The sequence below is a fragment of the Haliotis rubra genome, unplaced genomic scaffold, assembly GCF_003918875.1.
Source record: "Haliotis rubra isolate DU_JTF1 unplaced genomic scaffold, ASM391887v1 Scf490, whole genome shotgun sequence".
NCBI classification, from domain to species: Eukaryota; Metazoa; Mollusca; class Gastropoda; order Lepetellida; family Haliotidae; genus Haliotis; species Haliotis rubra.
Window position 1 is genome coordinate 189,514 of NW_025767180.1, and position 12,006 is coordinate 201,519.

Consider the following 12,006-nt stretch of genomic DNA (forward strand, 5'->3'; position numbering starts at 1 on the left):
TTTGAGGCTGCCGAATTATTCTATAATCAGCAAAGAGCGTCAAGTGTTCTAAATGAATAGTACTGGGACAAAGGATTAAGTTCAGGAACAGTTAAATACGACATAACTAATTTGGGGTATATTTTAGGAGTATCCTTCTGTATCTTTAGCAGCGACGAGGAAAGGCTCAGCTCAGACCTTTTCAGCAGGAGAGGGTCTGAACGTTAGACGAAGAGTGGGCGGCAGTTCGAGGTGTGTGTGGACGGATTTGAAATATCTAACATTGTATCAACGGAGGAACGTATGAACAACAAAATCAACGCCATTTTAAATGTCAATTAGCCGAAGTGAGACGGACGGATAAAGACCTTGAAGAAAGGTTGAGATCATTTACCGAGTCCAGAATTCTGGAATATTGTAAAGATCCCGCGAAGCAAACAACAAGAGATATCATATCCCAAAAGTACTTCCCGTTAAAGGAAACCATTTGCTTATTGTTCGAACACAACAAAATGTAAACGAATGAGAGCAGTACAAGATCGATGTATCGTTCCTAGAGGAAGATAACACAAAACTGTTTTCTGTCATGACAGAAAGGGATGGTAACAGAGAAGTAATAGGGTTTCATAGTGATAATGAAACAAAGGATGGCAATTTACTAAAGCTTCTTTATATATTTGATATGTTTAACATTATCTATGAAGTCACTTCAATTTCCGATCTAACCATCCCCAAATTAGCCAACTATTACGACTGGCAACAACTGTGACAGCCAAGCACTAAGTCCGGTCAAGTGAAGTCATACTTGTTGGTCGAGCAATTAGGAACCAGAACTGGTTCTTGAATATCACTGGAAATCTGGTACCGGAAGTAAGCTGGGCCCCGTCTGCGCGCGCAAAGGGAGCAGGGAACCAGCGTAGTACCGGAAGTAGCGCCTCGCGAGGCTTACAACTGAGACAGTATCTGTAGACAGAGAATGATGTATTGTTTCAGCCAGGATAGACGTTCATTGTTTTTATTTCGTTCAATTGTTTCACCAAAACCTCAAGTCACTGAAATAAGAAGAGTTCTTGGGACTCGGACGTTGCCGCACTTTAGTGCAGTAACAAGTGTTATGTGATGTTTGTTTCGTTTGAAAGGATATGACTATGCCCCGAATATAACAAATATTTGAAGTTGTTTGTGTCTTCCTGAAGCTATTTTGCTGAGATTTCGCCTTGTCTCTTACCAAAGGTGGATGACTTTATTTACTTTTGTCGTGTCACGCGAAAAATGGAACACCTCCATCATAAATGATTGATAACTGGGCCATTTTTTACAAAGAGTTAAAGTCTGCAATTTTATGATAAAGTAAGACATCCGAAGTCAACAGAAAAATTGTTTCAAAGGTCATTGACATGAACTCCAGATTAATCGTTCCATGATTCATGGATGTTTTCTTAGTTAAAATTTCGATGGCAGCCGTTATTATACAATCATGCATTTATTTTTGTGAATATGAATTGAAGATTTTTTATTTGCTTCCATTATCACGAAGATGAATAAAAGATCGCGACACTAATCTACATACATTACATTAGGTTACTGTGGATACTTCAGACTTACCAATATCTATTTTTCTCCAGATATCATAAACAAGGATGGAAACTGTACTTTTATGATCAGTTATATTCTTTGACTAGGGAATAAGTCTATTCCAAGAATAACAAAACCAGCAAATGCACTGTAGGGATCAGATTCCAGGGGCACTCTGTGCCTTTGCTCGCTGCATTTACTAGCACACCTCGGGCTTTCCTCCTTCATCAAGCTGCCTCGCCCTGACATAATTAAATAAACACTGTTCAAAACGGCACTTACAAAACTCACTCACTCTCACAACATCCTCAATAATCCACTGACAGCATTCATTCGTCATCTATTTCCATTTTGACAGTTCAGTGTAACGATTGATGATGACTACTAATCACCACTATGACTAAATGGTGTTCTACCCATCGGCACTAACGGAATTATGTCTGTTTATTTTTAAATGATGGAGGATTGCAAACACAACAAGCATGAGGAATAAGTTCGATGTAAACCTACTTTGACCACCAGTTCATTTAAAACCATAGAGGGGATATGAAATGGGGTTTAAACAGTGTGCGACATAGTTTCCAAATTTTGCTAGCCATTCGGGCTAGCTATGCCTGAAACTTACTAGCCCATAAAATAATTCACAAGCCCGAAATTTGAATGTAGAAACGGGTTTCATCATTAAGCTGCTGATATGATGAACATTTTTATAAGGCCATATTATTGCATGATTTAAAAGTGTATCATATGTGATATATTTACAAAATGACCCCATGAAAAGTCACTAGCCAGTCGGGCCAGTGACTGTGGAGATTTACAGTCCCGACTGGATATTTACTAGCCACTGGCTAGCGGGCCAGTGGCTATTTCGAACACTGAGTTTAAAGTCGTACTTCAGAATATTTCGCTCATATGAAGTAGATTCCACTGGTTTGGAATATATAGCTAACATATCAAATGGTTGTTTACACATTTTCAAAACTATTTGGTTATGTATAATTGTAATACATGTTTCAAGAATAGCATGTAAGTAAAGGCGACCCACACATTATGAAATTCGACCTTGTTACACGCGATCTCGACAAAGAGTTCCGTTGCATGTAAAAATGATCGATTGGTGACTAAGTAATGCCTCGAGCCGTGGCTAAGATACAACACCCGTGCAAAAGGAACACGCATGGCAATACACAATTTATGCGTAAAATGAACTACTTTTAGTATAGAACAAAAGTACAGCTAAGTCACCTGCACCAATTGTTCTCGTAAGGAAACATCAGGCCGGTACGCAAATATTTGCTCGGCATCTAAAACAAAAAAAAAGATCAATGGAACGTCATGTGTTATCCGGAGGCAATATCCGGCGGCGTCTTTGTTATAATCACATCAAAGCGATGGGGCGGAACAGTTTCATGGTGAAGCATACTCATGTGTGTTATTTGATTATTATTTTTTTATAAGATGATCGAGTGCTTGATCCCGAAGACTTTTCGTGGGCAGATAGGAGTACTGAAAGATAAAAGTAAAATATATTCATTATCTTGTGTGTCAAATGTCTTCATTGACCGATCTAAGTGTTCAGATTTGTATTAAAGGTCGAGAATGTTTGCATGATGCTAAAATGTATTGTAATTATTACACTATACGCATCAATAATTCGGATGGCTAATTTACCATCTACGTGCACACGCTTCAACACAATATCGGATCATATACCACATATTTGAACAAACATAAATGCTGACGAGGAATGTCCTATGCAAGAACGTTTATGTCTTTAAAACTAATGTTTGTTTGTTTGTTTGTTTGGTGTCTAACGCCGCACTCAGCAATATCCCAGCTATATGGCGGTTTAAAGCTAAGGACACAAACACATCCTAAATTTTGCCGCACGCAGTAGCCCCGGTGAATATGTGAGGTGAGTTGAAATTGGGTTTAACGTCGTGCTTGAGAATATTTCGCTATAATGACGACTGCATGTGTGTGTATGTGTATGTGCGGCTGCTTGTACTAGCCCAGGCTGGTTTTATAGTGCTAGCCCACTGAGATACCATGCCGCAGTGAAGCATGAATACCCCACTCAGACACATTATACTGACTCCGAACCGACCAGTCCTTATTGTACCCATTAATGCCGAGCGTCAGGCAGGGACCAACAAGTACCATATTTTTACGTCTTTTGGTATGACGCGGTCGGGGATCGAACCCGCGACCTTCCGCTCTCCGGGCGGACGCTCTAACCACTACACTACGGAGGCTGTTGGTGAATATCTCTTGAACTTGATAGGGAGTGAGTTTAGTTTTACGCCGCTATTAGCAATATTCCAGCAATATCAGGGCGGGGGACACCAGAAATGGGCACATATTGTACCCATGTGGGGAATCGAACCCGGGTCTTCAGCGTGACGAGCGAAAGCTTTAACCACTAGGCTACCCCACCACCCTTTGATAGGGAGAGGTGAGCGTGAGCGTAATTGGCCGCCTATAACTTTGGCTGAACGTAGTCAAGGCTGCGAGAGGACCGGAACAGACTCCTTCAAATATCAAATATCATCAAGTGAATGCGGATGAACTGATCCAAAATGTTCAACTTTTAAATTTCCCACCAAACACCTACCGTCCTTCAAGATTGTGTGCATTTACTTCGTTCCTCACAACGATTGTTGTTGTTTTACGCCGCACTCAGCAATATTCCAACTATGTGGTAGCTTTCTGTACGTAATCGTGTCTGGACCAGACAAGCCAGTGATCAATAGCATGGGCATCGATCTACGCAATTGGGATACGATGACGTGTGTCAACCAAGTCAGCGAACCTGACCACCCGAACCCGTTAAGTCGCCTCTTGGACAAGCATGGGTTACTGAGGATCAATTCTCACCTGGATCGTCACGGGTTTATATTCAACAGAAATTGATCATCGATATATCTGAAGCTTAAGTGAAACTTTTTGGCAAAATAGGCTTACTCTGATTTTGCCATAATGAAACATAATATGCATAAAGAAACAGATCCGTAAGGAGGGACCACAATTGGTGTCCATGGAATGCCATGGGACAAAATATCTGTTGCCTTGCGGTTCACAGAAGGAGTAATCGAAGTAGTAAATTTTGGGGCATTGTATGACTCAGTCAATACCATTAACATTGTCTGTGAATCATTGTCTTAATACCCGTCAGGATTCCATGATTGTCGTAAGAGACAAATAACGGGATTGTGTGGCCAGATTCGCTGGCTTGGTTTACACATGGGGTAGAGTGGTGCTCATGACGTAAACACTGGATTGTCTGGCCCAGACTCGAATATTTACAAACTAACACACAAACTTACTGAAATACATAAATTTCTGCGTGCCAGATAATAAGGCTGTAGTCTAATTGAGTTTTGACAGTTTCGTTTTTTCTATTATGCTTTCAAAAGAATCTCGGCCAAATAATGAATGAGTCATACACTGGGATATAATTCTAACATTATTCACGTGCTCGTGTCAATTTTGACATTCGCAGCTTTAAAAACTTAATGGGCGTGTGCGTATTGTTTCATATGTGCAGTATTTCTGACCGTATGACCTCTTCAAAGTGAATAAAGGTCTAATGTGATAAAAATCTGAATTGTTTCTTCAGAAAATGTTTCTTCAGAACGGTACTCTTTAAGATATTAGGACACTATATCTAGAGTTCTCTAACCATATTTAAAAATCATATTTTGAAACAGTATTTAAAGGAAACGATTTATCAACATTGTCACTTTATCCCGTCCATTCATTTAAATCGAATCAATCACATTGTTAAAAACATGATTTGTAAAGAAGAGTGATTCATGAAGATTAGTGACTGTTTAAAGTCGAAACGCATCTTAATGATGTTCATTCAGGCCGGAGTCCCCGTAGAGTCATTGCCGTGAGTATGTAGTAGCCGTTACTCTGCATATGAAGAAATGCATCCCTTTACTTACTTGTAAATGTTTGTAAATCATGTCTTTGTCAGCCTAACTGTTTGTTGTATGTACCATTTACAGCCCTAAATACACATTTACATAAATTTATGACTACATAAGCCTAAATGTAATTAACTTTATGCCGAATTACATACGTTTATATATTATGTTTATGTTTCAATTACTAATCAGTGTTATAACATTTAGAATTGTCCCCCTGAGCAGGGACGTAGAGAAATATGAGTGAAAGTTACTCACGGTTGATCATCATGGAGATGATATTATTAAATATCATCATTATATTATTACTTGACTATGTTATTAATGCAACATATTGTGAATATACTTTGCCTAATCGATATGCAAACATTTTAAATTTTCACAAATTGTGCATTGCGAATTTTGCTACTTTGACAACACAAGTGAGTGAGTGAGTTGGGTTTTACGCCGCTTTTAGCAATATTCCAGCAATATCACGGCAGGGGGACACCAGAAATTGGCTTCACACATTGTACCCATGTTGGGAATCGAACCCGGGTTGTGGGCGTGACGAGCGAACGCTTTAACAACTTTCACAATACGAGAACTGTTAGCGAAATGTTCTGATATCAAATATGTGATTATGGTTCATAATATTGAGCAGCAGTTCAGTTTGGAGATAAACCGAAGGTGCGGACAATCATAGGTTATATGGATACGTCTTTTAAAGAGTCCTCCAAATCCAGTGTGAAAACGGACAGGTTCAATGTGTGTAGTCAAGGAGAACTGCCTCACAACTGGGAGCACCGTCGGCTCCTTTCTGTTCCAACGTAACACATTTTCCCAGATCAGTAGACGAAACTGAACTCAGAAGATGTTTATAATGATTGAAAACATCTGGTTGTCCAATCAGAATAGTTTCCAAAATATGGGTTGTGTATAATCAATTATTCTTTCTAAATAAAAGCACCAAACCTCTTTTCATCGTCATAAAAAACGACCCGTTAAGATCCGGGTTAGAATTGGTCTTCAGTAACCCATGCTTATCGTAAGAGGCGACTAACGGGGTTGGATGGCCAGGCTCGCTGACTTGGTTGACACACGACATCGTATCCCACTTGCGTAGAACGATAATCATTATGTTGATCACTGGATTGTCTGGTCCAGATTCGATTATTTACAAACTGCCACCATATAGCTGGAATAGTGCTGAGTGCGGCGTAAAACAACAAACAAACAATCATAATAAAAATGCAAAACCGATTTCCAGTAATGTCCAGCAAATCAAAACAGCAGTTGATTCCGACATAACTTTTGCGTCAAATTTGGAAATGTTCTCGACCTATGCACCACTTCAATAATTATAAGAAATGTAATAGCGGTGGTACCTGCATTCTCTTCCCGCAGAGGTTACTCCTGTCATATCTTCCTACGTAACCTCTGTTCTAATACGGCCCTTTCATGGTGTGAGCGTTCAAGAATCGTGATTGGAGGCAATCAGATTTAGTTGTGCAATCAGCGACGTTGTTTCAAAAGTGATCATTCGCAAGGCCTCGGTAATTTCCGTATGCTTCGAGAAAACTAAACTTCTTCCCCTGCGCGATGCGCAAACGTTTCTTCTAGACAGGACTCAGTCATGTTATGGCGGATCAGTGGCGTCTCCATCGCCCTCGTTGACAACGGACAAGCTAGCCATTAAACGTCTTGTGTGTAACATCAACACAAGTCCCCGGCAGATGGGGGGATATCTGTGGCCCCACATTTGCTTGTGTTGGTCAAGTTGAATCTAAGTCGATGTAACACGTGTTCTGATTGGATAGAAAGAAGGGAGATAATTTGTGTTGCGATCTTTTGCCGCTAGGGGATTTTACGAGAACCGGGAAATATGGCCGTATTAGAACAGAGGTTCGTAGGAAGATATGACAAGTAACCTCTGTGGGAAGAGAATGTGGTACCTGGTGTTCGGGAATAGACGATACAAATATCTACCTTTTGAAATTTGAATTTTGCAACACTGATCAAACAACGTTTGATTAAAATTCGTATGACGCTCTTTTGAATCTTATTGAAAGAGTGTGATCGAGTTTACTTCAAAGTTGTGAAATATTGATGCCAAGGGCGGGAACTGCTGAAATAAGTTAGTAGTACACAGCAAGGGAAAGTTGACTTTCGGAACGTCGTCATCAGTTGCCATACACTCTTGTATCTAAAGTACTGTCGGAAATAGAAAAAAAAACTGTTTTTAGGCTGTTACTCTGTATCCCTAAAATTTACACAACTGCAAATAGCATATGTCGAAATAACCCACTTCGGCCTAACTTGGCATTCAGTGGGATGCGTAATAGAATATCCAGAAAAGCACGTTTACTCGTAAAATTGGGCAAAACTTAGGAAAAATACGAATAGTTGCTGAAAACTATAGATCAGACTATAGATGGCAATTAGCTCCCTCAGCCAGGTATGACGACGGACCGTCGACTCGCCTGGCATGAAATGCACGTGCTGCCTACAGGCACAAGGGGTCATCTCAAAGATATTTTGTGCTTTTTCATGTGTGTTGACTATGCCTCATCTATTGATTAACATCATACGTGTCTTTCTTTCATGAAGTTTATGTTGAGATACGTAAAAGAGTATGATACCTGATAACCATAGAAACGCATCGTATTGAATGTATTAGGTGGCATGACAAACCGATCGCGAAGATCGACAGGACTGGATATTATTTGTAAATTGTTATGACATGCCTTGTACTTCCCCAGTATAATTGCCCTAAAGGATTATCTTATCTTTGCTGATATCTCTATCCCCAAGCCCGACCCCAACGATCGTCTGCGACACCCGTCCAGGTTTTGCTTTTGAGACAAACCCTTCTATCTGTTTCTTTTTATAGCGACAGTGAGACTCCATGGTAGCTACATCCTTAATAGTTTCAGCATGAAAGTTATTATTTTTCACGCCAGCTATCGTTTATAATGAAGCTACGTCTAATTTCAAATTGGGCATTTAAAAAGTGTCCTTTGTAATACAATATCGTCGCACACTAATTTGCATAAAGCCATAGTGTGTTCCATGTAAATCGCTTTGGACTTAGAGAAAACCCGCATTGCTCATTTCTGCACTAATCTCTCCTCAGTTAAGTCCCTTTTCTACTTTTCTTATGTCCCTGCCACTGAGACTTGTAGTTAGGCCGAACTTAGTTTCACAGATATTTCACACTTGCACATATCAACTACATAAATTGTAGAGATAAATGAGAAATTACAGTTATTTTCTATTTCCGACAGTACTTTAGTGCTGAATCTCATGTATCTCAACATGAAATACAACAAGTGCTTGGAACTTAAGCTTTAATATCAGTGTAGGAGGATAATTCCGCTGAAGGAAACTTTGAGGTGATTATCAAAGAATACTGAAGAATGCCACATCAATGATGTTCCTGAAGCTTATGTTCCATGTTCCCTTGTATTGATTAGCCAATATGGGCGCAAACGTTGATTTATATGCATAAAGAAAGCGTAAACTTCAGATAACATTGGCTATTAACTAAAGTTAATTCATTTTTTCCTGAACTTCCAAAAGTTGGAAAGTTGATATATACAACAGTTCTTTCTGAATTTGCAACGGTTTAAGCAAAACCTTTGAGGTTTTGAGAATGAGATTATACTTTTCTGCATGTAATAAACCTTTGAGGTTTTGAGAATGAAATTATACTTTTCTGCATGTAATAAATTCCCTCCCTGAATGTCTTAAGAATTATTGCTACATTATGAGAGCTGGGATTTGGGTTTCTGATAATATCCTTACTGCTTAATCAGGTGATGAACACAACGTTTGGTAGTATATCCTTATTGCTTCATCACCTGATGAACACAGCGTTTGGTAGTATATCCTTACTCCTTCATCAGGTGATGAACACAACGTTTGGTAGTATATCCTTATTCCTTCATCAGGTGATGAACACAGCGTTTGGTAGTATATCCTTACTCCTTCATCACCTGATGAACACAACGTTTGGTAGTATATCCTTATTCCTTCATCACCTGATGAACACAACGTTTGGTAGTATATCCTTATTCCTGCATCAGGTGATGAAGGAGTAAGGATGTACTCGGAAACGTCGTGTTCCTCATAATAGAGAACTTGACATTAATAACAAAAACTCTCTTCCTTATGTGTATCACTTCTAAATTCCATTCAAAGACTTATTACATTTCTGAAAGAAGGGATTTGTATTTGTTAGAGTAATATTTTAGACAGGAAGAGATACTGAATAGTTGTCATTGAGGAACTCCATTCCATCAGGCTCTATATTTTCTCATTACGTACAGCAGTAAATATGTTTCGTTTCGAATTTCAGATTGTGAGAATGGGACTGATGGGTTTTCGATTGATATTGCTGGCAGCGCTGACAACAGTTGCAGTTGTCAGCGCACGTCCACACAGAGGAAAGGGGTATAACTTTCCATGGGCCCGCGCAGAGACTACCGTCGCACCAAATACTTATCACTTCAAGAAGCCTTCACTTCCTTCACCTCCGCAGCATTATTACTCAAAGGGTTCTTTTCCTGAAGGCCGTAGACGTTCACCACCCCTGCGCCCAATAGGTTATGTGCCATCTTCAAGACCCAACCCACCACAACTCAGTCCGCGAGGACCCTTTCTTCCTGTGGGACCGAAGGGTCGGATACAACCACAATCCCCATCAGGACCTATGCCTACTGACCCCCCGATTCCTGCAGGTACTCCAGCTCTGCCCAGTCGACCCTTGAAACCTCACGGTAGGCATGCTCCGCCGACTCAGCCTAAGGGAACTTTGGCTCGAAGGCAAAACCCTTGAATCCTAAAGGTAGTTTTGAACGGCCGAGGCAGCCCTTGAATCCTAAAGGTAGTTTTGAACGGCCGAGGCAGCCCTTGAATCCTAAAGGTAGTTTTAAACGGCCGAGGCAGCCCTTGAATCCTAAAGGTTCTTTGCCATATCCGAGGCCGCCTATGAATCCTAAAGGTACCCTAGGTCGGAGTCCTGTAGGCACCCTAGATATGCCGAAACCGAAAAAGACCTTAACGACACAGAAGGAAAAGACCTACTCTGTTACATACAAAAAACATACTCGGTACACCAAACAACACACCGGCCATACCACTGAACCAGACAAGCCAACCGTTGCCCCTGGGAACAACCCGGAACAAAAGCAATCCTCTCAGCAAACAAACCCGTCTGGATCTGCTGCACAAACGAATAGCCAAGATCAACGTCAAATCCCATCTGAACAACAGGCTCAACAAGGAAATAATGTTGATCCCCGGCCTACAGTTGGTCAAACCCCAGACCAAGGTCAGCCTCCACAGCCATCAACAAAACCATCAACCAGTGACCAGTTTCCGCCTGACACGTGGCAAGTCGCAGACCCATCAATGCAAGGTACATCTGACCCTTGGGCAGATCCGCAACAAAACCAGCCTGACACGTGGCAAGTAGCAGACCCATCAATGCAAGGTACATCTGACCCTTGGGCAGATCCGCCACAAAACCAACCTGACACGTGGCAAGTGGTTGACCCATCAAATCAAGGTCAATTTCAAGATCCATCTAGCCCTTGGGTAGATCCGCCAGGAAGCCAACCTAACACTTGGCAAATTGGTGACCCATCAGGCCTAGGACAGCCTGGAGCTGATCCTTGGATCCCAACGAAAGCACACTCCGATACACCCAGTGCAACAGATGGTCAACAAACAACACCTTAGTGCCTCAAATACAAAATGTAAGTATGTTAGTAATCCACACAGACTGTAAACACGTAAAACGCCATAGCTGTTTGTTCACATAAATGTGCAAAGTAATGCCTAGTATGATGTGTCGTCGTTACATTTTTGTGGGAAATGTATTTGCAAATATCAAATATAATTAATAATTATTAAGATTTAATGTATAGTCCCACTCCATCGTGTCATGACTTATGAAACTTGCTCCGTCAACAGGTAAACAGGATCCTCTTTCCCTACCATATTTGTCACAAAAGCCACGGGAACGTACAACACGACGCTGCTCAATTCAAAAGTCTATTCACGTCTCAACGTCCGCCAACAATCCACAATATGAGCGTTTTTAAACTGTATTACTGTATTTTGTATGCATTTCCACAATGCATATAGTTCCGCCGAGATGACTAAATAAACGAAATAATTGTCACCATAGTTTATGTTTTTGTATGCATTGGATTTTCTCAAAGTGACCTTTACTCCACCAGTGCCATTGTGGTACAATACACTTATATAGATAGAAAGCATCATCTACGTGGTATATCATAACGATTATATATCAGGTTAGGTGAGGTGAATGGGATTAAACGTCGTATGATATTTCGCTCATATGACGACGTGCATGCGTGTATGTGTGGGTGCTTGAACTAGCCCAGACTTAAGCTGGTTTCATACTGCTAGCTCACTGGGATACCATGCCGCAGTGAAGCATGAATACCCCACTCAGACACATTATACTGGCTCACTGGGATACCATGCCGCAGTTAAGCATGAATACCCC

General features: G+C 40.7%; 1 long non-coding RNA gene across 1 annotated transcript; it reads left to right on the plus strand.

Annotated features, from left to right (window-relative positions):
* The first annotated feature begins 11,051 nt into the window (after positions 1–11,051).
* Positions 11,052–11,655, plus strand: LOC124291415. Its single transcript, XR_006902209.1, has 2 exons — positions 11,052–11,227; positions 11,445–11,655. It is a non-coding gene; the product is annotated as an uncharacterized LOC124291415 (long non-coding RNA).
* Positions 11,656–12,006: the final 351 nt, after the last annotated feature.